Below are 26900 nucleotides of genomic sequence, written 5' to 3' on the forward strand. Positions count from 1 at the left end.
CCGTCTTGTTGTGTTTGTTATAATTTAACCATTGTCCAGCTGTTTCTTTTATTATTTTCTTGCTTACTCCTTCACGTTTTACATGTTATCTATTAATATTCCAGTCCCGGAACCATATTTTTTTCATATATTCCTTCACTCCCTCCCACTCTTTAATTATTCTCTGATTTGAGTGGCCTCTAACAGTTGCCGTCATTTTTGCCATTTCCACACACTCACAGAGTTTACTTTGCCATTCTAATACAGTCATACCTTGGGTTGAAGCAGCTTCGGGATAAGTATTTTCAGGTTCCGCACTGGGGCGTGTTACTTCTGGGTTTTGCCGCTCGCACATGCGCAGACGGTCAAAATGATGTCACGTGCATGAGCGGAAACGGCAAATCGCGACCCACACATGCACAGACGCGGGTTGCGTTCGCTTCTGGATGCGAACGGGGCTCCAGAACGGATCCAATTCGCATCCAGAGGTACCACTGTAATGGCAAATAATAATAATAATAATAATAATAATAATAATAATAATAATTTATTATTTATACCCCGCCCATCTGAAATATGTTGCCCAGTGTGGGCCTCAAACCCACAATGCTGAGATTAAGGGTCTAGTGCTCTACCGACTGAGCTGTGCTCACCTTCTATAGTTTGTTGTTGTTGTTATTTATTATTTATACTCCACCCATCTGGCTGGGTTTCCCCAGCCACTCTGGGCGGCTTCCAATAGAACACTAAAATACAATAACCTATTAAACATTAAAAACTTCCCTGAACAGGGCTGCCTTCAGATGTCTTCTAAAAGTTTGGTAGTTATTTTTCTCTTTGACATCTGGTGGGAGGGCGTTCCACAGGGCAGGTGCCACCACCGAGAAGGCCCTCTGCCTGGTTCCCTATAACTTGGCTTCTCACAGCGAGGGAACCGCCAGAAGGCCTTCGGCGCTGGACCTCAGTGTCCGGGTAGCATTATCAAGTAAGAATCAAACTAGATGAGATACTGGGAGGCCTGTAATCATATACAGTGGTACCTCGGGTTACAGACGCTTCAGGTTACATATGCTTCAGGTTACAGACTCCGCTAACCCAGAAATAGTACCTCGGGTTAAGAACTTTGCTTCAGGATGAGAACAGAAATTGCCCGGCGGCGGTAGCAGGAGGCCCCATTAGCTAAAGTGGTGCTTCAGTTTCAGGTTAAGAACAGTTTCAGGTTAAGAACAGACCTCCAGAATGAATTAAGTATGTAACCAGAGCTACCACTGTATAGTGTAACTTTTTCTCTCTCTCCCAGTTTGAACCAGCAGCATCTCCTGCTGGGTCAGTGCTTCTGGGGAAGGAGTTTTTAACCTCTCCCCCCCCCCATTTTCCCACATTAAATTCCCTCCCACCCCCATGGGGAAAAAACATACACTAAACAGAGGCCATTTAATACCTCTCATCCAGGGAGGCGGAATACAAGAGGGAATGGGGACACACAGGTACAATGGAGTCTAATACATTAGGGCTTTTTGGGGAAAGGGCAGGTGGAAATCCATCCCAAAAGTTAATCACCGAGAGCAAATACCGGAGCAGGGAAATAAAAATGTAGACAGGCTGCTTACAAGGTCTGGGAGGGGGCTGGAGCAAAATAATTTTCATTAAAAAGATAAGATCGCCCAGGATGCTTAGGTAGCTTATAGAAGTTAATACCCCTCAGTCCCTCAGACCATTTATTGTTTTCTTTAACAATCAGACACACACACAGAGAGAGAATTTTGCATACCTTTCTGTTTCATTACAAGTTTAAAATGTAAAAAAACGTGGAGGGGGGAATCACGTTAATGACTGGTAGAGGGGAAATGAGAGCTGCCCTTGTTTTTTTTAAGGAAACCTACCTGATAAGTTTTCCAGAAGGTGACTGACACTTGTCCAGTAAAGGAAATCTGAAATGTTTATCAGTATTATCTCAGAGTCTTTTTACACTCATTACAAGCTATAGATTCAGGGAACTATATGGGAAGAACAGCCTAGTGCTTTCATTCAGACAGCAATAATTGAGGGGACATTAGAAACGGCCTCATACCAAGGCTGGATCTAGACGCATCAAAAAAAGCGGTTCAGTTAAACACAGTGCAAACTTTGTATGAGAAACCGGGTAAGGAAAAACAGAACTCCACAGCGCCACCTGGTGTCACAGTGTTAGAATGCATCAACAATGCATATAAAGCAATTTTTCTTTATGTAGCTGAGTCCCAAGTTAGACTATTGCTCTATCTAGTTCAGAACTGTCTACACCAGTGGTTCTCAAACTTTTTTCTCTGGACCGCACTTCCAGAATAAGAATTTGCTTGCACCACAACATATTTTTGGCAACTCCTAGTAGTGCTTGATTTATAACATATAGTACAACTACTTTATAATAGGATCATGGGACATCCAGAAATTATAAAACAATCTAGTTACATAAAAAAGAATGAATCATCCCCAAAATATAATTACAAATGAGTCATGTTTTGTCGCGAATTAGAAACACATAACTCATATGTTAACAGCAACAAGAACGACCATTGCCAGGACATGGAAATTATTACAATTAATGACCATAGACCCGTGGTATAGTGCAATCTACCAGGTAGCATTTCTGGAAAAACGGACATGGAAACTGAAGACAGCAAGAGGCATGGGGAAAGAGGATAACTTGTATGCAGTCTGGGGGGACCTTATAGATTAAATCGTTCTGGAGGTCCGCTCTTAACCTGAAACTGTTCTTAAGCTGAGGTACCACTTTAGCTAATGGGGCCTCCCACTGCCGCCGCACCGCCGGAGCACGATTTCTGTTCTTATCCTGAAACAAAGCTATTAACCCAAGGTACTATTTCTGGGTTAGTGGAGTCTGTAACTTGAAGCGTCTGTAACCTGAAGCATCTGTAACCCGAGGTACAACTGTATTTTTATTATCTTTCTCCCCCTCCTTCCCTCCTGCCTTTGGATAAACCCTGAAGAACAGAACTGCTTCTGATACAATATAGCTTTTTAGTTGTGGACAAGAGTCTAAGCGATGGAGGTTATGATGTATCATTTTGTGATTATTGAGTATGCCACCTATCTGACTGGGTTTCCTCAGCCACTCTGGCTGACTTCCAACAGATTAAACACAGTAAAACATCAAACATTAAAAACCTCCCTATACAGGGCTGCCTTCAGATGTCTTCTAAATGTCAGAGAGTTGTTTATTTCTTTGACATCTGACGGGAGGGCGTTCCACAAAGCAGGGGCTGCCACCGAAAAGGCCCTCTGCCTGGTTCCCTGTAAGCTCACTTCCCGCAGGGAGGAAAGTTCCAGAAGGCCCTCGGAGCTGGACCTCAGTGTCCCTGAAATGAACAGAAGCAGCAAATGAACTAAAGCCTTCTTATGTGCTTCCACCAGCCCTGTTCACTTCAGCAAGCTTTGCTCTTTGCAGATTGTGCCCTGTTTGTTTGGGCTCCCCTCACAGGCCTGCTCCGCCACACCTCTGCTGGGCGAGTCTTTCTGGAAATATAGATCATAGCCGCTGACCTAGCCACTGTGATCCACGCGACGGTCACCTCCAGACTGGATTATTGTAACTCGCTCTACGTGGGGCTGCCCTTGAAACTCCAGCGGGTGCAGAATGCCGTGGCGAGACCACATTCACCCGGTGCTATACTGGCTGCACTGGCTCCCGGTGGAGTACAGGATCAGGTTTAAGGTGCTGGTTTTAACCTTTAAAGCCCTATACAGCTTAGGACCCTCGTAGCTACGGGACCGCCTCTCCTGGTATGTCCCACAGAGGAAATTACGGTCTTCAAATAAAAACATCCTGAAGGTCCCGGGCCACAGAGAGGTTAGTCTGGCCTCAACCAGAGCCAGGGCTTTTTCGGCTGCGGCTCCGATCTGGTGGAACGCTCTGTCACAAGAGACTAGGGCCCTGCAGGACTTGACATCTTTCCGCAGGGCCTGCAAGACAGAGCTGTTCCACCAGGCCTTTGGCCAGGGCACAGCCTGACTCCCTCCTTTGGCAATCTTTACAGAACTTAAGCTTAATGGTTGCCATCAATTTGATTTTAATTAATTTTTATAATGAAATGTTTTTCGAATGTTGCACTATTTTATTGTTGTTAGCTGCCCTGAGCCCGGCTTCGGCTGGGGAGGGCGGGATATAAATAAATTATTATTATTATTATTATTATTATTATTATTATTATTATTATTATTATCATCATCATCATCATCATGCAAGCTGCTCCCGGTCTAACTTGGTCCCAGTTTTTCAGCAGCCCTAAATTAGGAAGCACGAAAAGCCTGTTAGCCAGTTATTCTTGTTCTGTGGTCCAACCTGTTCCCTGCTTTGGAAGAGAACATTTGGCTGCCTTTGGACTTGTAAATTCTTTCCTGTGGCTGGATGCTTTGAGCCTGAGATGATCCTTGCCTGCCAGGAGTCTCGATCTCAATCTAACAACGTTGATCTGATTTTCCAAAGGGGATGGCAACCCCTTTTTCAGCCTCTAGTCTTGGCCAGATAGCCAGCCCCAGCCCTGTGTGTGTAACACAGTTGCACCAAGAGGTCACGACAGTAGCTAGAAGCCTCTTATGACAAAAAGTTGATTGTGTACATACGCAAAGAGCCAGTCCCTGCCCCAAAGAACAAACACGAGTCCGAACTGACAAAAGATGGGGAAAGTTAGTATACAAGCTGAGAGAATGAAAAGCTTTGCCAAAGGTCAGGCTGCATAATCCAAATCCACTGTATCATGCTATATCTCAAGCACTTATTTTATTCGGGGTGGCGCTGTGGGTTAAACCACAGAGCCTAGGACTTGCCGATCAGAAGGTCGGCGGTTCGAATCCCCGCGACGGGGTGAGCTCCCGTTGCTTGGCCCCTGCTCCTGCCCACCTGGCAGTTTGAAAGCACGTCAAAGTGCAAGTAGATAAATAGGTACCACTCTGGCGGAAAGGTAAACGGCGTTTCCGTACGCTGCTCTGGTTCGCCGGAAGCGGCTTAGTCATGCTGGCCACATGACCCGGAAGCTGTATGCCGGCTCCCTCAGCCAATAAAGCGAGATGAGCACCGCAACCCCAGAGTCGGTCACGACTGGACCTAATGGTCAGGGGTCCCTTTACCTTTACCTAATTACTTATTGCAAAGAGAGGGAGTGAGAGAACGCTCTTGCAAGACATTTTGGCAGGCAGTTCATCATGTTTTTACCTGAGGTGTAGCCAACAATGGATGGTTGGCTTTTTTAAGGTTTGTCAAACCTTGTATAAGTGGTTTGACACGTTCCCAGATGACCTGCTCAACTACAGCTACAGTCCAAAGCCATTCCCACGCGACTGTCTCTCAGGCTGCATCAGTAACCTATGGATACTTTTGATCACACGAACAGCCTGCCTCAGGTGGAGGTCCAGGTAAATGGACGGTGGCTTTCCAATAAGTTAACATATTCTTTGAGCCTCGCTTTCCAATAGGGAAAAATGAAGGAATACCTCTCTGCAGAGGAGCAACCTAGCTATGTGCATTCAAAGGGCCTGAAAAGCATCTGAAATAGTTGCTCATTCTTCCATTATGTTTTATTACGTTTCCAAAAATTTCACATACACATTCCTATACATAATAGATTTTTCTTTTGTTTTGTCAACTTCCCATCCCATTTTCCATTGGTGTTTTTTTATTACTCCACTGTGCCTTATCTTTTCTCTCTTATATCATGGCAATAATATAATCATCTCTAATTCCTTCTGATGTTCATAGTTCGAAACCAGCTTGGAAATTCACCGTACTGTAAAATTTATTTAAACAGTCCTAATAGTTGCTCCTTATTTGCTTCGTCAACAGCAACCAAACCACCATGAGTCAGGTCACTCAGTCTTGTTTTGCTACCCTTTACAGACTTCTCCTGGGACAAAAGGGAGGTGGAGAATTGGACACCTTTCACCCCAGGGCTTGTATTCAGTCACAAAGGTTAAAATGCCTAAGAATAGCTTAGCAAAAAAACAACAACCAACGCCACCCCAACGTTAGAGATGCAGGCAGAACGCACAGGGGAAAGTGGACCAAATCTAAGCTTAAGGAGTTGTTGCTGTTTAGTCGTTTAGTCGTGTCAGACTCTTTGTGACCCCATGGACCAGAGCTCGCCAGGCACTTCTGTCGTCCACTGCCTCCCGCAGTTTGGTCAAACTCATGCTGGTAGCTTCGAGAACACTGTCCAACCGTCTTGTCCTCTGTCGTCCCCTTCTCCTTTCCCAACATCAGGGTCTTTTCCAGGGAGTCTTCTCTTCTCATGAGGTGGCCAAAGAATGGATAGGTTTGATCTATTGCAGTCCATGGGACTCTCAAGAGTCTCCTCCAGCACCATAATTCAAAAGCATCAATTCTTTGGCGATCAGCCTTCTTTATGGTCCAGCTCTCACTTCCATACATCACTACTGGGAAAACCATAGCTTTAACTATACGGACCTTTGTTAGCAAGGTGATGTCTCTGCTTTTTAAGATGCTATCTAGGTTTGTCATTGCTTTTCTCCCAAAGCTTAAGGAGTAGGGCTGGGAAAGAGATGTTTCTGTTACAAGAGCCTTTATCAGCAGGTGAGTTATACAAGTTATATAAGTAAAGTGGTACCTCGGGTAGGTACTTAATTCGTTCCGGAGGTCCGTACTTAACCTGAAACTGTTCTTAACCTGAAGCACCACAAGCTAATGGGGCCTCCTGCTGCTACCGCGCCGCCGGAGCACGATTTCTGTTCTCATCCTGAAGCAAAGTTCTTAACCTGATGCACTATTTCTGGGTTAGTGGAGTCTGTAACCTGAAGCGTATGTAACCCGAGGTACCACTGTATCAAAGAGCCACGTAGGTTTGCTTCCCTTCTCCATAGTCTTCTCTCATCAACAGAACCAGAATAGATTCTCTTTCTGTGCCAAAAAGAATAAATGTACAGGTTGTTTCAAGTCTCAGTGACATCTACGCTGGCTTGGAAACTGTCCCCAGAATGGAAGATAGCAAGATCCCCAAGGACGTTCTCTACAGGGAACTGGCTTCTGGCACCAGGCTCGTTGGCATACCAACTCTATGCTACAAAGATGTCTGCAAACATGACATGAAGGCTGCCAACCTCTTCTGTAGGAATCCCTTGCAGATGACCACAGTGCATGGAGACAGGCAGGTTGTGTGTCCACAACAGTGACCAGAGGAAGAATGACCGCTGGGAGGAACACAGAGAGAAGAAATGCCATGGTGCATCTGTAGCAGAACAACCAGAAGCCTTCGTCTGCCAAGCTGCAATAAAACTTGTCTCTCCTGTATTGGTCTCTCCAGCCACAGCAGGCTCTGTAACTCTCCAACAGTTTGACCTCACCCCGAAGGTGCACTCCTCCATTGTCTCCCAAGACAGACAGATGCCAACCAGCCAGCCAATCCTGGTTAGCATGTTCTGCATGGTAACGTTTCATTTTCCAGTATGTCCTTCTGCAATATCATTTGTTGTGCAAATACCACTATAGTGACACCTAGCTGCAATTTACAAGAACTGCAAACATTAGAACCATTTTATGAGCAGCGATTCTCCACCTCTAGCTGGACGGCAGATTGTTGTAAAGGTGCCTCCATCACTCATTCTCCCTGCAGCTTCTGACCACACCAAAGTCTCAGAACCAGTCTTGAAATTGAAAAGTGTATAGGAAGGGTTGAACAAAGAGACTTTGAGGGACGAGGCCTGATGTTCCCCACTTCTTCAAAACTGCTCAAATGCTTTATGAGATTTCACCTCCTACTTTTAAAGGTTGTTTTTGCCTTCATAAGGGCTAGATTTTTTTATTTTTATTTTTAGTGAATGAATCTTATCAGGATGCTAAATTCTATGCTCAGTACCAAATTCTGCACTTATATGATATTATCATGCCACTGAGAGATACAATTCTATGAAATCCATTAAATAAATCTAGTTTACACTGTGCAACACCTTAACTTAATTAGTCAGCTATGCCTCTTTCACTGCAAGTAGGTAATAATTATATAAAAGAGAGAGAGGTAACTGCATGATCGTTCTTTGAACAACTTCTAGTTAAGCACACTGTTCCAACCCACTTACAAATAACATTCTGCCCTCTTGGAAAAATGAAGAGCATTAATTTGGGCAGATAAAAGCAAGCAAACTCCCTTTTTTGCTCTTCTCTGATTCTTTGCCCAACCAGAGACACAAATCTGTCCAGCAGTTAGCATACAGAACAAACAAGGCTTTCCCCCACTCCTTAGATTGCTTCATAAAAACATGCTCACATATCTGGACTAAAAAACTAGTCCGTGACCCAGCGGATTGTGATTTACTGCAACTTCAAACACCATTTGTAAACATAGCGCTGGAAAAGAAAATGGGAGCACAAAGCAAACCTCTAACAGCAGCTCTCCTTAAATGACTGTATTATGTTACATGAGTGGCAGCCTAGAGGAATCAAGATTTCAAAGCTGTCCTATCAGATTTTTCCACCTGGAGTGGAACTCGTTAGTTTCAACCTCCTTCCCCCAACCTTCAGTTCAGGGCAGAGTCAAGGACACTTTTGGAGCTCAAGGGCCACGTTATCTCTTGGGCAACCTTTTGGGGGCCATCTGCCACAGATGCTTAAGCTGTGATTCCTGTATTGCAGGAAGTTGGAGCAGATGTCCCTTCGGGGTTTTTTCCTAGTCTATGATTCTATGCTGACAAACCTAGACAGCATCTTAAAAAGCAGAGACATCACCTTGCCAACAAAGGTCCGTATAGTTAAAGCTATGGTTTTCCCAGTAGTGATGTATGGAAGTGAGAGCTGGACCATAAAGAAGGCTGATCGCCGAAGAATTGATGCTTTTGCATTATAATGCCGGAGAAGACTCTTGAGAGTCCCCTGGACTGCAGGAAGATCAAACCTATCCATTCTTAAGGAAATCAGCCCTGAATGCTCACTGGAAGGACAGATCGTGAAGCTGATGTCCAATACTTTGGCCACCTCATGAGAAGAGAAGACTCCCTTGAAAAGACCCTGATGTTAGGAAAGATGGAGGGCACAAGGGGAAGGGGACGACAGAAGATGAGATGCTTGGACAGTGTTCTTGAAGCTACCAGCATGAGTTTGACCAAACTGCGGGAGGCGGTGGAAGACAGGAGTGCCTGGTGTGCTTTGGTCCATGGGGTCATGAAGAGTTGGACACGACTAAACGACTAAACAACAACAACAACTTCAGCTGCAAAATGCAAAAAAAAGCCAAGAAATTATGACTTAGAAAGCTGTCTCCTCTACCCTGCCACCCCACCCCATCATCCTTAGCAAGGGAGAAAGAAGTAGCCAGGAATGCGGACCATCAGATAAGATGGCCTTTAAGAAAACAACATGGTTTTCCAACCTGGCTCATTCATAACACAGTGAGGGCCTTTCAAAGGCACAGCATTCACCTAGAAAAAGAGGGAGGCCTAGAACTAAGCAACCCAAAATAATAAGTTTTATTATTTATGCCCCTCCCATCTGACTGGGTTGCCCAAGCTGCTCTGGGCGGCTTCCAACATATATAAAACCATAATGAAACATGAAACATTAAAAAGATTCTCGATACAGGACTGCCTTCAGATACCTTCTAAAGGTTGCATAGTTATCTCCTAGGCTTGGGGGTTGCATAACTCCATACCCTCCAACATTTATCCAACATTTACTCTTTAGGGATGCCCTAAGGAAAAGCAGGGATGCGAGTGGCACTGTGGGTTAAACCACAGAGCCTAGGGCTTGCCAATCAGAAGGTCGACAGTTCGAATCCCCGCAACGGGGTGAGCTCCCATTGTTCGGTCCCAGCTCCTACCAACCTAGCAGTTCAAAAGCATGTCAAAGTGCAAGTAGATAAATAGGTACTACTCTGGCGGGAAGGTAAACGGCGTTTCCGTGCGCTGCTCTGGTTCGCCAGAAGCGGCTTAGTTATGCTGGCCACATGACCCGGAAGCTGTACGCCGGCTCCCTCGGCCAATAAAGCAAGATGAGCGCCGCAACCCCAGAGTCGGCCACAACTGGACCTAATGGTCAGGGGTCCCTTTACCTTTACCTTTAAGGAAAAGCAGGACACCCCACCTTCCTGCAGATATTTTTAAGGCATCACCAGCCACCATTATTTAACATCTAGGCACACACTAAGTCCTTTGAAGCCAACTGGAACATATTCAAGGGTCTGTCTCTCTGACGTTCGTGAACAAATATGCTATCGTCATGCAAGTGAAATTCCCCACAAGGTTCGTCAAGAGGGTCTGGGTGAGAACAGAAGGACGAATTGGAACAGAAGCTTTATGCCTCTGTTGAAGATGCAAGTTTTTCCTGCAGCGAGCCGGGGAGTAAACCGCATTTCAGAGTCAATTGTCATTTTTACTCCTAGATGAAATGCCCCTATTATAATGGCGGAAACCTGTGGATTGGCAGACACATTCTTTACAGAACATTTTCTTTCAATAAAAGGAAATTACCAAATTGTGACTCTTCTGTCAGTCGGGGCAGAGGAGCAGGATCTCATGTCAGTTTCCCTGTAATGATGACATTCTTTGGCTTTCTGCTCATGACAGTCAAATGATACCTGCAAGTTGAAAGCACCAACCGATTTCTTTTACTTTCCGCCCAGTGTGCAGAGCAAATCATTCTCAGAAACCCGAGACAGGAGCAATTTGCCTTCTGCAAACTGACAGCCATCGGGTGATAATGGTTACCTGTTGATTAGAGAGAGTATCTCCAATATATTGCTTATAGCACTATCATCTTGCACTAAAATTATCTGTGCTTTCTGATGATCAAGGCACATTTTTGTTCTGGATGCTGAATTTCAAATATTTCCATGAGGATTGCAGCCTGACCCGGGGCCTTCCTATTCTCCAAACACAAGAGATATCTCAGAGGTCAAACAAAGGCATGGAGAAAAATTCCCAGTAGTGTTCTCATTACATATTTCTTTCCTTGATGTTTTCCCCGCCTATTTCTGAATAAACTATAATCCAGCGTTTATACATTTGGACAAGGCATGCTTTGAATCAGAATTCATCAGAGTATGAAATCTGATTTTTCCCCCCAGGGCTGACAATAAGATGGAAGTTGAAGTAACGATTTTAAAACAAGGATAGGGAATTTCATACCCAGGGGCCAAATGATTACTCATAATAATTACTCACCATGTTTTAATATTATTTGCTGTGATTTAATTATGACATTGTTTGTTAGCTGCCTTGGAAAGTTCTGTGTGCTGAACGACAGGAATGAAACATTTATAGGGTTGCCATATTTCAAAAAGTGAAAATCCAGACACAAAAGTTGTTGAGTTTTTTAAAAGCAAAGTTGTTAAGTTTTTCTTTTGGGAGGGGGGAGTTGTTGAAGTTTTAAAGTTCCTTTTTAGGACACTTTGACCAATTATCGGAAATTTCACCCTGACGCCATTTTCGACAGATGAATCTTGGCTATGGTGGCCCTACATTACAATAAAATGAAACCTAGAATCCAAAAAAACCCTGTTTTTAACCCTTCCAAAGATCACAGCCGCATCAGGCAATTACATGACTGTACATTTGACAATCATGACTTCCCCCAAAGACTCCTGGGAACTGTTAAGCACCATGAGAGCTATTGGGAAACCCATATTCCTCTCACAAAGCTATAATTCCCAGAATGGTTTAATAGAATGGTTAATAGTCAATCCTTCTTCCCAGAGAACTTTGGTAATTTTAGCTCTGTGAGAGGAATAGGGGTCTCCACTCGGCACCCTTGATAAACTAAGATAAAATAAGCAAGCGGGAAACTACCTCTGCTTTGAGAATAGAAATGTAATACTGTACACAAAATAATGTGGCCTAAAACCATACAGTGGTACCTTGGTTCTCAAACTTAATCCGTTCCAGAAGTCCATTCTAAAACCAAAGCGTTCCAAAACCAAAGTGCACTTTCCCATGGGAAGCAGTGCAAAATGGATTAATCCGTTCCAGACGTTTAAAAACAGCCCCTAAAACAGCCATTTAACATGGATTTTACTATCTAACAAGACCATGGATCCATAAAATGAAAGCAATAAACGATGTACTTCAGTCACACAATCAATCAGTAGCTGAACTGGGTTCCACACAGTCACACAAAAAAGAGCCACAAAAACAAAAATGCAAAATAAGTAGCTAAAACAGACAGACCTCGGTGTAACACTCAAATCGGAAGGGTAACACTCAAAACAGAAGCATGGCACTCAAATTGGAAGTATAAGACTCAAAATGGAGCACGTTTGGCTTCCAAAAAAGGTTCGCAAACCGGAACACTTACTTCTGGGTTTGCAGTGTTTGGGTTCCAAGTTGTTTGAGCACCAAGGCGTTTGAGAACCAAGGTACCACTGTATATAGACAAGGGTACTACTAGAGGCCGGACATCGGTGGCGCTGTGAGTTAAACCACAGAGCCTAGGACTTGCCAATCAGAAGGTCAGCGGTTCGAATCCCCACAACGGGGTGAGCTCCCGTTGCTCGGTCCCTGCTCCTGCCAACCTAGCAGTTCGAAAGCATGTCAAAGTGCAAGTAGATAAATAGGTACCGCTCCGGCGGGAAGGTAAACGGCATTTCCGTGCGCTGCTCTGGTTCGCCATAAGCGGCCTAGTCATGCTGGCCACACGACCGGGAAGCTGTACACCGGCTCCCTCGGCCAGTAAAGTGAGATGAGCGCTGCAACCCCAGAGTCGGCCACGACTGGACCTAATGGTCAGGGGTCCCTTTATCTTTTTACCCCTGGAGGCAGCAGACTGCAGTTTGCCATGCCCTGTTATGTGGTACCAAGCTTGTATTTAAGTTTGACGCTCATGTCTGAAGTGGTCCTTAGCAAGGATTTCCTGCAGCGAAACATTATCTTGAGGGTTTTCCACCACCCTTGTATCAAATATGTGTTCAAAAGGCGAAGAACAAGGAAGTCCTTTGAAATACTTACTGGGCAAAAGGTGTATGTTGGTTCAGTTATTATCTCAGTCTCGAACTAGCCCTTTCGAGAGGCAGTTACTCAGCAAATTCTTGTGGGAACTGCCTAGGAAAGGGCATCTTGGTTCAAGCTATTTCTTGAAATGAAGCGAGCTCCCAGACCTCCCAGATTTCTGGATGTTTAAAAAGCTGCTCTGGGCCATAAAGAAGGCTGATCACCGAAGAATTGATGCTTTTGAATTATGGTGCAGGAGGAGACTCTTGAGAGTCCCATGGACTGCAAGAAGATCCAACCTATCCATTCTGAAGGAAATCAGCCCTGGGTGCTCACTGGAAGGACAGATCTTGAAGCTGAGGCTCCAAGACTTTGGCCACCTCATGAGAAGAGAAGACTCCCTGGGAAAGACCCTGATGTTGGGAAAGATGGAGGGCACAAGGAGAAGGGGACGGCAGAGGACGAGATGGTTGGACAGTGTTCTCGAAGCTACCAGCATGAGTTTGACCAAACTGCGGGAGGCAGTGGAAGACAGGAGTGCCTGGCATGCTCTGGTCCATGGGGTCACGAAGAGTCGGACACGACTAAATGACTAAACAACAACAAAAAGCTGCTCACCTAGCGGCACTGCAGAGGCACCAAGTCAACTCTTATATGTTGACCCAAAACCAAAACATAGGCCAGGAGTAGAGAACCTCAGGCCTGGGGTCTCCTCACTCCTGTCTACTTCTGCTCTGTATTTTGCTTAATGGTTTATGCCTAACTGGAAAGAGATGGAGGGGAAATTTGGCATTTCAAGGGAAATCTTCCAAATCCCCACTTTCCAAAACAGGATGAGAACTGAAATACAGCCCTCCTTCGAAATTTGCACTTATCTGGAAATTTGTGGTGCAGTTCTCCAACCAATGTTTACAAAAATGCATATACAGTGGTACCTCGGGTTAAGTACTTAATTCGTTCCGGAGGTCCGTTCTTAACCTGAAACTGTTTTTAACCTGAAGACCACTTTAGCTAATGGGACCTCCTGCTGCTGCCGCGCCGCCAGAGCACGATTTCTGTTCTCATCCTGAAGCAAAGTTCTTAACCCGAGGTACTATTTCTGGGTTAGCGGAGTCTGTAACCTGAAGCATCTATAACCTGAAGCGTCTGTAACCTTAGGTACCACTGTATTAGGGGGATATATGGCTAAAAAAAGGGAAATAGCAGTGAAAATAGCATCCAGAAATGCATTATATTAAACTGCTGACAAAAGTGCACATTACACATAAAAGTGTGCTTGCTAGGTGAAATTAGCCCTAAATTGCTGGCAAACGTTCATGAAGATGAAAACAAAAACCGTAAATGGCAGCAAAATGTGGAGAACTGATTTTAAGTTTGGAAAAACGAGAAACCAAGATAACTGGAATTGATAGAACCTTTTTTTAAAAAGCGAGCCACTCAGGGGTCTCTTGAGAGGAATATAAAGGGTTTTCATAAATTAAAAATAAATAAGTAAATCTCATTTAATTTATTGATTCTAAAATACCTGTCCCACATTATATTCCTCTAACAATCGCTAATAATTAGGGGATTCTGCAAGAAATGAGGAAGCCCATAAAATAAAACAATAGGTGTATGCAGGAGAGGTTGGGTGGTGACGAACTAAAACACAGTTATCTACAACTACTCTGTCATATCAAGAGGGAGCAAAACTTCCTTAAGCAGCAAAATGCTTTCTTCAGTAGCCAAATCATAGCAGGGCAAGTTTTGGATATTCTTACACGGAGCCAGAGCCTCCCTGCATATAGTAAAGCAGCAATTCAGGGAAAAGCTGTGCTTTCCCCTGATAAGCTAGGCTTCTGCGTGCGGGGAGCTTGGAGTGTTGCAGGAGCAGGGAGAGGAGCCGTGGATTTGTGCAACTCAGTTACCCACAGCCTGAAGCATTTCCATCTAGGACTCAACCTGTGGGTCCCCAGATGTTGTTGGACTACAACTCCCATCATCCCTGAGCTCTGGCCTTGGTAGCTAGGGGTGATGGGAGTTGTAGTCCAACAACATCTGGAGGAGACTCTTGAGAGTCCCCTGGACTGCAAGAAGATGAAACGTATCCATTCTTCAGGAAATCAGCCCTGAGTGCTCACTGGAAGGACGGGTCCTGAAGCTGAGGCTCCAATACTTTGGCCACCTCATGAGAAGACAACACTCCCTGGAAAAGACCCTGATGTTGGGAAAGATGGAGGGCACAAGGAGAAGGGGACAACAGAGGACGAGATGGTTGGACAGTGTTCTCGAAGCTACCAGCATGAGTTTGACCAAACTGCAGGAGGCAGTGGAAGACAGGAGTGCCTGGCGTGCTCTGGTCCACGGGGTCACGAAGAGACACGACTAAACGACTAAACAACAACAACAACATCTGGGGACCCACAGGTTGAGAAAGGCTGGTCTAGGGAAATCTGTGCTGCCCCTATAAGCTAGACTGGGCCCTAAACCTATGCCCTGTTTATCCTAAACTGCATGAGAGTTCTTAATGATAATAAAAATCCGTCTTGAGAAGCTGTTGCTATGGCAAGCTGCCACTCAAGACGGCCGGCATCAAGAGCCTCTGTCCTCAGCGCCGGGCTCTAAAGCTGCGCACTCAAGCATGCCTCTGGCGTTCTTCGCATTCCTGCGGCCTTTGCAGCTTCAGTTCAGGGCAGCCGCTGCCCTCTAGACAAACCCCAGGCAGGCAGCTGCTCGCCTGTCTCCAGACAAGGGGCTCTTCCCCGGTTAGTCTGGAGATGCTGCAGGAGGAAAGGCCATTGTCCCCCGCTTCTGGTTCGCCCATCAGGTGGCAAGGGGAGGGGGAAATAAAGATTTTAGGTGGGGCGGAGGAGGGCAGGCAAAATAATACAGTAGCGTGGGACGAGGTGCAAAGGTCTTATGAACTAGAGAGCTCGGGCTCATTAGTTTGTATCCGTATTTTAGGGCTCGTCCTCCAATTCAGGAATACTGAAATCAGCTCTTATCCGATTCAATGAATCTGCAAATCACCCAAAACTTCAATATAGTTGTTGCTTTTTGAGGTGTCGAACGCAAGTGTGGCATAATCGCAGCAGCAGCAGCAGCACTGTTACTGCACATCTGCTGGGAAAGCTACATTTTGGTTTGGGTAGTGCAGTGGTACCCCGGGTTACATACGTTTCAGGTTACAGACTCCGCTAACCCAGAAACAGTGCCTCAGGTTAAGAACTTTGCTTCAGGATGAGAACAGAAATCGTGCTCCGGCGGCGCAGCAGCAGCAGCAGGAGGCCCCATTAGCTAAAGTGGTGCTTCAGGTTAAGAACAGTTTCAGGTTAAGAACGGACCTCTGGAACGAATTAAGTACTTAACCCGAAGTACCACTGTATATGCATTCCTTTTAAGTTACTATGTAAGGTTTCTACATCAACTAAATATTCCTTAAGATGACAGCAGCCCTGAAGCAGCACCACTAATAATGTTAATATTGCTAATATTGCTAATAATAATAATAATAATAATAATAATAATAATAGCATGTTGTTGTTATTACTTGTTATAGCAGTAGCAGAGGCGATGGAGGCAGAACACGAGTATTGTGGCTAGTAGTCATTGATGTGTATGTGTGCATATTCTCTGCAACTATTATGGTGACAGAAATGACCTCTGCACCTGCTCAGGAGCACTTTAATCTGATCTGAAATAATTAACTCCAAGGTCGAGCCCAGGCATCTCAGTACACAATAAAGCGGTCCTGGGGTTATCCGTACGGGATTTATGTTGGCTTGTTTTCGTATTATTGCTTAACACTGACTTGTTGTCTTCCAGTAAAAGGCGATGTATACATATGATTGGTAAATAAAATAAGTGACTACGTTTTCTGAGGGGAAGCCTCTATCACACTGGGGCAATGCGTCACAACAGATAACTGGAGGTGTCATGCCATGGACATACACAGAGTTCATTGAAATAAATAATAATAATAATTTTATTGTTGATACCCCGCCCATCTGGCTGGGTTTCCCCAGCCACCCTGGGCAGCTTCCAGCAAAATATAAAAAATAATAAAACATCAGACATTAAAAACTTCACTGAACACGGCTGCCTTCAGATGTTTTTTGAAAAGCTGTCTAAAAGTAGAATATTTGAAATAGTTGTCTTACAAAGTGACAAAAGATTAATTTTAATCTCCCCACCTTGCCCTGCACTACTCAATAGCGTACTTTCGAATCTGGATCATTTACACCTTTGTAATATGAGGCAATGACTGGTGGGGAATTAACAGAGGCTGGGTTTGCTGGCATGCAAGAATTTTTCCACACACAATAGTTGTGATTTGGTATTTATGAGCTTAACTTGGGCATAAAGGAAGAATGAAAAGTTCCAGGTGGCTCTCTCATTCTTTCATCTCTATCTTTTTTTGTAGGTGGTTCTTTTTTTAAAGTAGTGATTAATCAAATCACTATTGTTACTTCTATAGAGTAAAAGGGCCCCGCTTCAGGAATCCGCTCTCACAAGGCAACTTGCCTGAAGTAATTGTTATGTAGAGTCTCTGGGAACTCCAGTTTGTAAAAATAATTCAACAATGAACCAAATGACAGTATTTTGCTGCTGAAGTAAACCAGTATGTGACATCACTAGTACTCTTCTGAGAGTACGAAAATTAAAATTGTTGCACTTAAATCTCGCTTTTTTAAAGCACTTGGTATATATTACTTCACAACCCTGTAATACAGGCATGTATTATTGTCCCCATTTTACAGATGGGAGACTGAGGGACAGAGATTTGCCTAAGGCCTCCCGTTTGAAATCTGAACCAGGGAGTTCACAGTTCAGTCTCTTTACCACAGCACTGTATTATCCAGGCTGAATTAGAAGCTAGGTATAACTTGGGAGTTTCTTTTTATCTCCCTTTCTCTTTATTTTTTAACTTAATTGGCAGCTCTACACAATGACAGGGCCACATAGTGTGCCAGTCAGGGTCTCCATAACCTTTAAAAACAAATAAGCAACAATCCAGGTGATCTTCGAGCAGTGATGGGCAAATCTGCAAATTCGAGTTTCTCATTTTGCCTAACTTAAACTCAGTTCACATTTCTGCACCAGTTTCTCATTTGCCTTTAAATCCCCAAACACATTTGTCAGCGCTTTAAACTGCATGTATCCTGACAGACACTCAACAATCCGCAAAGAGCAATGAAAGACAGCAAGAAACAAAAAGGAAAAGGAAAATTCCTTGTAACAGAGACTTTCCTCACAAAAGATTTTAAGAATATAAGAACAGCCTTCTGGACCAAGTTAATGGCCAATCTAATCCACCATCCTGTACTCACAAGGGCTAACCAGATGCCTGCGGGAAACCCACAATCAGGATTCGAACACAAGAGCACTCTCCCCTCCTGCGGTTTCCAACAGGAGGTAAACGGCATTTCTGTGTGCTGCTCTGGTTCGCCAGAAGCGGCTTAGTCATGCCGCTGTACGCCGGCTCCCTCAGCCAATACAGTGAGATGAGTGCCACAACCCCAGAGTCACGACTGGACCTAATGGTCAGGGGCCCTTTACCCTTTACCTTTAATTGGTGGCCAACACTGTTTCCTGTGGCAGGGAGTTCCGCAGTTTAACTAGATTAAACTACAAAAGACTACAACAGCACCAGGTAGGTTCAAGGAATGCCTTCAACTACTGGGCAGTGGGTCTCTCTCCCCCCCCTACCCCCCCACCTCAAACATTCACAATTTCCTACAGATGGATAGGTTCAAGCTTCACTTATATGCACCACAAAATCGTTTGTCACTAATAATAATAATAGTAATTTATTATTTATACCCCGCCCATCTGGCTGGGTTTCCCCAGCCATTCTGGGTGGCTTCCAACAGAATATTAAAATACAATAACCTATTAAACATTAAAAGCTTCCCTAAACAGGGCTGCCTTCAGATGTCTTCTAAAAGACTGGTAGTTGTTTTTCTCTTTGACATCTGGTGAGAGGGCGTTCCACAGGACGGGTGCCACTACCGAGAAGGCCCTCTGCCTGGTTCCCTGTAACTTGGCTTCCCGCAGTGAGGGAACCGCCAGAAGGCCCTCGGAGCTGGACCTCAGTGTCCGGGCAGAATGATGGGGGTGGAGACGCTCCTTCAGATATACTGGACAGAGGCCGTTTAGGGCTTTAAAGGTCAGCACCAACACTTTGAACTGTGCTCGGAAACGTACTGGGAGCCAATGTAGGTCTTTCAAGACTGGTGTTATAAGGTCTTGGCGGCCGCTCCCAGTCACCAGTCTAGCTGCCGCATTCTGGATTAGTTGTAGTTTCCGGGTCACCTTCAAAGGTAGCCCCACATAGAGCACATTGTAGTAGTCCAAGCAAGAGATAACCAGAGCATGCACCACTCTGGCGAGACAGTCCGCAGGCAGATAGGGTCTCAGCCTACGTACCAGATGGAGCTGATAAACAGCTGCCCTGGACACAGATTTGACCTGTGCCTCCATGGACAGCTGTGAGTCCAAAATGACTCCCAGGCTGCACACCTGGTCCTTCAGGGGCACAGTTACCCCATTCAGGACCAGGGAGTCCTCCACACCCACCCGCCTCCTGTCCCCCCAAAATAGTACTTCTGTTTTGTCAGGATTCAACCTCAATCTGTTAGCTGCCATCCATCCTCTAACTCAGGCTCTGGCCTCCTACTTTGAAAAGATAGGTGATGCTTCGCTAAGAATCTCACATATCACAGCCAAACAGCAAAACTACTGGAAAAGTAGCAGCAGCGTAGATTGAAAGACGCACATCGCTCTCAGATCTAGAATTATCTTTTCACTATTGGAACCAAAAACCTAGCCGGTAAATTTACTCACAATTCAAAGTCCATCGCATCATAGTTTGATAAGACATCTGATAAAGTTGTGTATGTTATTGGGCATAGTCTCACCCAGTGCAAACTAGGGTGGCACCATTGTGGAACTGCACACCTAAATCAGGATTAAGTCTACCCAGGTTCTTTAAAAAAACATATAGAGTCCTAGGAGGGAAGAAGAAGAAGAAGAAGAAGAAGAAGAAGAAGAAGAAGAAGAAGAAGAAGAAGAAGAAGACATAATGCTCTCTTCCCCACTTAATGTCCATCATCTGTACCACAAAGATCAAAGTATTTTAATACCGATTAATTAAGTTGAAATTGTTGGCGCTGCTGGCTCTGTATTCACAGTACAAAACAGTGCATTTACAGCATCATTCCAGGATGGTTTGGGCTCAATTCTCCTGCTCAGTGGATGGCCTTGCATGGATCAGCCTTACCTTCTCACAAAGTTGCTGCAAGGATAATAATAATAATAATAATAATAATAATAATAATAATAATAATAATAATATATTTATACCCTGCACATCTGGCTGGGTTTCCCCAGCCACTCTGGGCGGCTTTCAACAGAATATTAAAATACAATAACCTATTAAAGACTAAAAGCTTCCCTAAACAGGGCTGCCTTCAGGTGTCTTCTAAACGTCTGGTAGTTGTTTTTCTCTTTTTTACATCTGGTGGGAGGGCGTTCCACAGGGTGGGTGCCACCACCGAAAAGGCCCTCTGCCTGGTTCCCTGTAACTTGGCTTCTCACAGTGAGGGAACTGCCAGAAGGCCCTTGCTGCTGGTGTCCGGGCAGAACAATGAGGGTGGAGACGCTCCTTCAGGTATACTGGACCGAGGCCGTTTAGGGCTTTAAAGGTCAGCACATCTTGATGAAAGATGCAAAAATGAGTAATACACAATCGGAGTTTATAGAATCCCTGTGCACTGAAACCTGCTCTTGGGTTTTGCATCCAAGGCAACGCCAACTGTTGCCAATGTGGTACCCTCCAGATGTTTTGAACTACAACTCCCATCAGCCACAGCCAGCACCAGCCACATGGGAGTTGTATTCCAAAATATCTGGAGAGCATCAGGTTGGGCTGCGCGGAATAAACACTGCCCAACGACTGCTTCCCCGAGTGGGTGGCTGTTGCAGGCTCAGAAGCCCAGGGAGCAAAGCTGGGGATAGGCAGCCAGCTGTTGGGGGAATCCCTGGGCCGGCCACTCGGATTAGTGGGCTTTCCCACCATTTGAATCCTGGCCAATCCGGCCAGCGTGAGTGGGCGGGGCTTGGGAGCAGACTGAAGCGGAGCAGGCTTCACTCTGGTCCACCCCCAGCCTATAAAGGCCGGCTGCACCCAACCCCAGGGACTGTAGTCAGTCGAAGAACAAAATAGGTGAAAACACCCATCTACAACGAGGCCTTTGGCTGATAAATAGCTGATACCCCCTTTTAATATTTTGATGTATTTATGGGGGGATGGGGCTATTGGTCCCCCTCCTTGTTTTTATCATGTATTTAGTGCATTTATATTGTATTTTTATGTTGTGAACTGCCCTGAGATCTGCGGCTGAAGGGCAATATACAAATTTAATTAATTAATTAATGGTGTTATTATTTATACCCTGCCCATCTGGCTGGGTTTCCCCAGCCACTCTGGGCGGCTTCCAGCATATATAAAAACAGAATAGAATGTCAAACATGAAAGACTTCCCGATAAAGGGCTGCCTTCAGATGTCTACTAAAAATTCAGATGTCTTCTTCAGATGCCTTCTAAAAATTATTTATTATTCAATAAATAATAAAACAATACACAAACAATACACAAAGTGCTCAACAACACAAGAATGTACAGCAGCAAACCCATGTTCTTCCACAAAGTTATATAATAAACTGAAGGGACTTCCCGGAGATCTGTTGACGATGGAAGGTTACACCATTCAGAAATAAAATTTTACACATTCCACCAAATCGATTCACACATAGAGCAGACTAGAACAAAAACTCAAAAAAGTTGTTTGTTCATATGTAACATAAATTTTGACCAACCTCAACCTAGTTTTCTGGATCAGCTTGGCCTCTGAGTCTTTAGGTGGTGAGTCATCTTTAGATTGCTATTTAGCACATTTTCATTGCAATTGATAGGACTGAACTGTTAAAACTGTAGCCCCTGACCCTGCAAAACAGCACCCAAACTCCAAAGCAACCTTTGCAGACATCTCTTCAACTTAAACATACTGGCCTCAAATGCCAAGTCACATTGACACCTCTGGGCCTCTTACACCAATCTATTTCACTAAACAGTGTTTAACAGAGCATTTGCCTGACTGCTTCACTGCAGACACCTTCAATTTCTGCAAGTCAATTTCATAACCCTGTTTCAGCAATCCTCTTATCATATACAATCAGGGCTTTTTATTTGAATCCAGGCTTAGGTAGTTATCCTTGCCAGGCTTCCCTCCGGAACCTGAGAAGCATGGAATACAAGAGTGCCTCTAAGCATGTGCAGAGTGATTTCCTCTCATTTGCAAATAATTACAACCATCAACTGAAACTCGCAGGAATTTGGGACGGTGTTTCCGGGTTCAAAAGAACAACTTCAGGTAACCTTGAGCCCTGTTAAATTACGGCCCTGTAATCCGTCACTTTTCTCCCAACCCAGCTCACTTCCAGTGAAGCAGCAAAAGGACAACAGGCAGGTAGGTAAAATGCGGAAGGGCTCTGTAACCCTCATGCACACACCCCATATTGACGTTAAAATCAGCCACTTTGTCTGCCCCTAAGTACCATATTTTTTGCTCTATAGGACACACTTTTCCCCCTCTAAAAATTAAGGGGAAATGTGTGTGTGTCCTATGGAGCGATTGCAGGCTCCTTGGCTTCAGTGAAAGCAACGTGAAGCCTCCAAAGGCAGAGGGAGCGCTCCCTCCGCGCTCCGCAGGCTATGCGTTGCTTTCGCTGAAGCCTGGAGAGTGAGAGGGGTCGGGATAGCAGCCTGAAACCTCGCGCTGCGCTCCAAAGGCTTCGGGGTTAGCTGCGCAAAGCGCTCCGTCTCGCTGTTCTAGCTTCGGGATTAGCGGCCCAAAGCCTCTGCAGGGCACGGGAATGAAAGCTCCCCGTGCCCTGCGGAGGCTTCACGCAAAGCTATCCCAGCGGCTATCCCAGAAGCCAGATCCCTCTTGCTGTTCTGGCTTCTGCGATTCAGATTTTTTTTTCTTCTTTCCTCCCCCCCAAACTAGGTGCGTCTTATCATCTGGTGTGTCATATAGAGCGAAAAATACAGTAGAAGTCAGTTCAGCAGATTTCCCACCACTGCTTCTCTATGCCAGCAGAAGCTTCACCTGTTGAATTTCTCCCAATCACACATTTGTTAAAGAGACAGGAGCTCTGCCTGGGCAGGGGGGCGGGGGCAGCCAGAGAGAAAGAAAAGTGGCCACCTTTCTCACAGAACAGCCTCTACATTTTCAAGTTTCACTAGCAAAGCCCCGAGACAGCAGGTGAATCATTTGTAGGACACAGAACATACTATGAGATTTAAACCGTACACCTCCCACGTCATGCGCAGGGCTTTAAGCCAACTCTTTTCATGCTCCAGGCGGCCTTCCTTAATTTTTAATCTCAAGGCCTCAACTTTGAAGCAACACCTCTTAACAGAACGTCCTTACCTCCCCAGCCAAGATTTCAAAACTCCAGCAAAGCCTGGGCAAAGTCTCTATTTGTGGCAGGATGCAAACTTGTCTCAGGGAGCCTGGGCGACTTCTTCTGCTGTCATCACCGGGAGACTTGTTTGTCCACTTTATGGGCCCTAAAGAATCATTGCAGCCGGCCACCTGGATTCCTGAGATTTCCACCTCCCTCCTCCCGAGCCATTGTGTACACAGGTTCCAGATTCAACTCTCCCTTCTTCTCGGCGCTGAGTTCAGCAAAGATTGCTTTACCTTACAGAATCCGGAGGAGAGTCTTGTCGACAGCCATGCTTGTTTGGAGAGGTGCTGAAAGAGGCGAAGGCGGCAGTGGCGGCAAAGCAGTGATCATCTCAAACACGTTTACGGGGAAGGAAGGAAGGAAGGAAGGAAGAAGGACTGAGCAGGCTGTTGCTGGTACATAAGGGAACTAACTGGAGGCCGGCAAATCAGTAGCAGGCCAATGAGGCAGGTGGATTCTGTCTGCTGCCTGCCGGCGCTATGAAGAGCCAACTGCTGAATGCTGCTCTTAGATTACTGCTCTACCTGCCAATTGCCAGCAGGCTGGGCTGCAGACAAGGACTGAAGCAGATGGAAAAAAACGGGAAGTGGCGGAGGAGTGTGAGTCAGCTTTTGCCAGGAGTTTTGGGGAATGCAATTATGCCACACACAGAGACAGGAGAGAGGTTGGAACAGAAGTAAATCCCGAACAAGCAAACACGCCAGAGAAATGCAGCGCCGCGATTTATTACGTGGTAGCCACTGCCACCCCAAATCTCTCTGTAAAGGGACTTGGGAATTAAGCACCCAAGAGGGCAACCTGTCAAGAGATCCCAATCACTAGGAAAGTCTGGAAACAGGACACCTGTATGTCTCTGCCCCGCAAACGTGGAGATTGTCAAATACGGTGGAAATATCCCAGGCCAACTTAGAAAGGTGAAATTTGATGCGCATGTGTTGGTGACACCCATAGACACACAAAAAGTGTAAATATGAGCTGTTTTGCATCCAGTGGCCATCGGGAACTTAGAGCACACAAGCACAAGGAAAGCCTAGGCAGTGAAATCTAGATTTACAGTGGTACCTTGGTTCTCAAAGTTAATCTGCTCCAGAAGTCTGTTCCAAAACCAAAACATTCCAAAACCAAGGGACACTTTCCCTTACACTTACAGTAATGCAAAATGGATCAATCCATTCCAGACTTTTAAAAGCAATCCCTAAAACAGCAATTTGACATGAATTTTACTATCTAACAATACCATTGATCCATAAAATGAAAGCAATAATCAATGTACTGTACTATAAAATAAGTAAAACAGCAGTGGCGTAGCGTGGGTTGTCAGCACCCGGGGCAAGGCAAGTAATTTTCGCCCCCTAACCCATGGATTTGTGCCCCCTAACCCGTGGATTTCCCTAACCCCCAGATGTTGCGCCCGGTGCGGCCGGCCCCCCCTGCACCCCCCATGCTACGCCACTGTAAGACAGTACTGTAGATGATAAAAATTTAAAAAATTCCCCCCTGCACTGAAGATAGTCAGTTTGGATGGGGGGGGTGCTTTTATCCATTTCCATAGTCACACAATCAATCAATCAATCAATCAATCAGTAGCTGAACTGGGTTCCACACAGTCACAAAAACAAATTAACCAACAAAGCCTCAAAAACAAAAACACAAAATAAATTAAAAAACGAAAGCGCCAAACTTAATCCATAAGACATCCGAAATGTTTGAAAGCCAAGGCACAGCTTCTGATTGGTGCAGGCACCAATCAGAATAGCCAAAAAACATTTGAAACTGTTGAAAAATTTGCTTCCAGGGTTTCGGCGTTTGAGAATCAAGGCGTTTGAGAACCAAGGTACCACTGTACTAATATAGATATAGATGATAGATAGATAGATAGATAGATAGATAGATAGATAGATAGAGATGATAGATAGATAGATAGATAGATAGATAGATAGATAGATAGATAGAGATAGATAGATAGATAGATGATAGATTAGATAGATAGATAGATAGATAGATAGATAGATAGAGATGATAGATAGATAGATAGATGATAGATAGAGATAGATAGATAGATAGATGATAGATAGATAGATAGATAGATAGATAGATAGATAGATAATGATAGATAGATAGATGATAGATAGATAGAGATAGATAGATAGATTAGATAGATAGATAGATAGATGATAGATAGATAGATATAGATGATAGATAGATAGATGATAGATAGATAGAGATAGATAGATAGATTAGATAGATAGATAGATAGATGATAGATAGATAGATATAGATGATAGATAGATAGATGATAGATAGATAGATAGATAGATAGATGATAGATAGAAAGATAGATAGATGATAGATGATAGATAGATAGATAGATAGATAGATGATAGATAGATAGATGATAGATAGATAGATAGATAGATAGATAGATAGATAGATAGATAGATGATAGATAGATAGATAGATGATAGATAGAAAGATAGATGATAGATATAGATAGATGATAGATAGATAGATAGATAGATAGATAGATAGATAGATAGATAGATAGATATAGATAGATAGATAGATAGATAGATGATAGATAGATAGATAGATAGATAGATAGATAGATAGATAGATAGATAGATAGATAGATATAGATAGACAGACAGAGTGTGAACACCATTATGTCCGTCATTGCACACAACTGCCACCAGATTTACATTGTGGATTTTCAAAACCCAGCCATAGAAAAGTGATCATGTGCACACTTCCCATTTGGCAGCTTTCTATGTTTACCCAAGGATCTTCTGAATGAAGACTTTTTTGTCTTTAGACTCACTAGCCAAAGGCTTTGTGATTCTGTGTACCACAGCCTTTGTGACAGAAGTATTACAAATGGTTCCAACCAGACCGAACAATGTGAAGCCAGTGCATCTAAAAGTTCACATTTAAAGCTTCCGGTCTGATGAAATGTCTTTGCAGCACCACCCATAGAGTGGCGGGGAAAGAGAAGAAGATGATTAATACTGCACAAAACTAACTCGAGCAGAACATTAGCATCCGCTGCTGCGGCAAGCCTTACAAAGCTACGACTGGATTCATAATCACTGGAACCAAATCCATCTGCTAATTGATTTCATTCACAAAAGTGGGATTTAGTTGATTTACTTTCTTGGCACTGTGTGCCAAAGCTCACATGAAGTGACATTAATGCCACAACAAAATTAAAGGCGGGGGGGGGGGAGAGAGATTAGGTTAACATGGTTTGTGAACTATTATTCTGGCATCTTGCTTTTTTTGTAAAAATGCCAGATACTCTTGAGGCATAATCCATTAACTCCTGGTAATGAAAGAAGAAATGCAATACCTGACTGAAGAATGCTAAAAAGCGGCAGGAATCTTTCCTTTGATTCAGAGGGACTCTGGCTGTTAAGCTTCCTTTTGCTCCTTTAACTCCTATGCAGTGGTACCTCAGGTTACATACGCTTCAGTTTACATACGCTTCA

The 26900-nt window shown here is 44.4% G+C and overlaps 1 protein-coding gene across 2 annotated transcripts in view; it reads right to left on the reverse strand.

Moving 5' to 3' along the window:
• The window catches only part of SHROOM3 (shroom family member 3), a 208949-nt gene that overhangs the window by 128938 nt on the left and 53111 nt on the right, over positions 1-26900 (reverse strand). The window contains exon 1 of one of the 2 annotated variants that reach the window (XM_083756229.1): positions 23649-23904. The exons of the other annotated variant lie outside the window; for it this stretch is intronic. The gene's annotated coding sequence lies outside the window, so the exon portion shown is untranslated. Of the gene's footprint in view, positions 1-23648; positions 23905-26900 lie in introns of those variants that run through there. 2 annotated transcript variants of the gene reach the window in all.

This window comes from Podarcis gaigeae, assembly GCF_964106915.1.
Source record: "Podarcis gaigeae genome assembly, chromosome: 9".
Taxonomy (NCBI): domain Eukaryota; kingdom Metazoa; phylum Chordata; class Lepidosauria; order Squamata; family Lacertidae; genus Podarcis; species Podarcis gaigeae.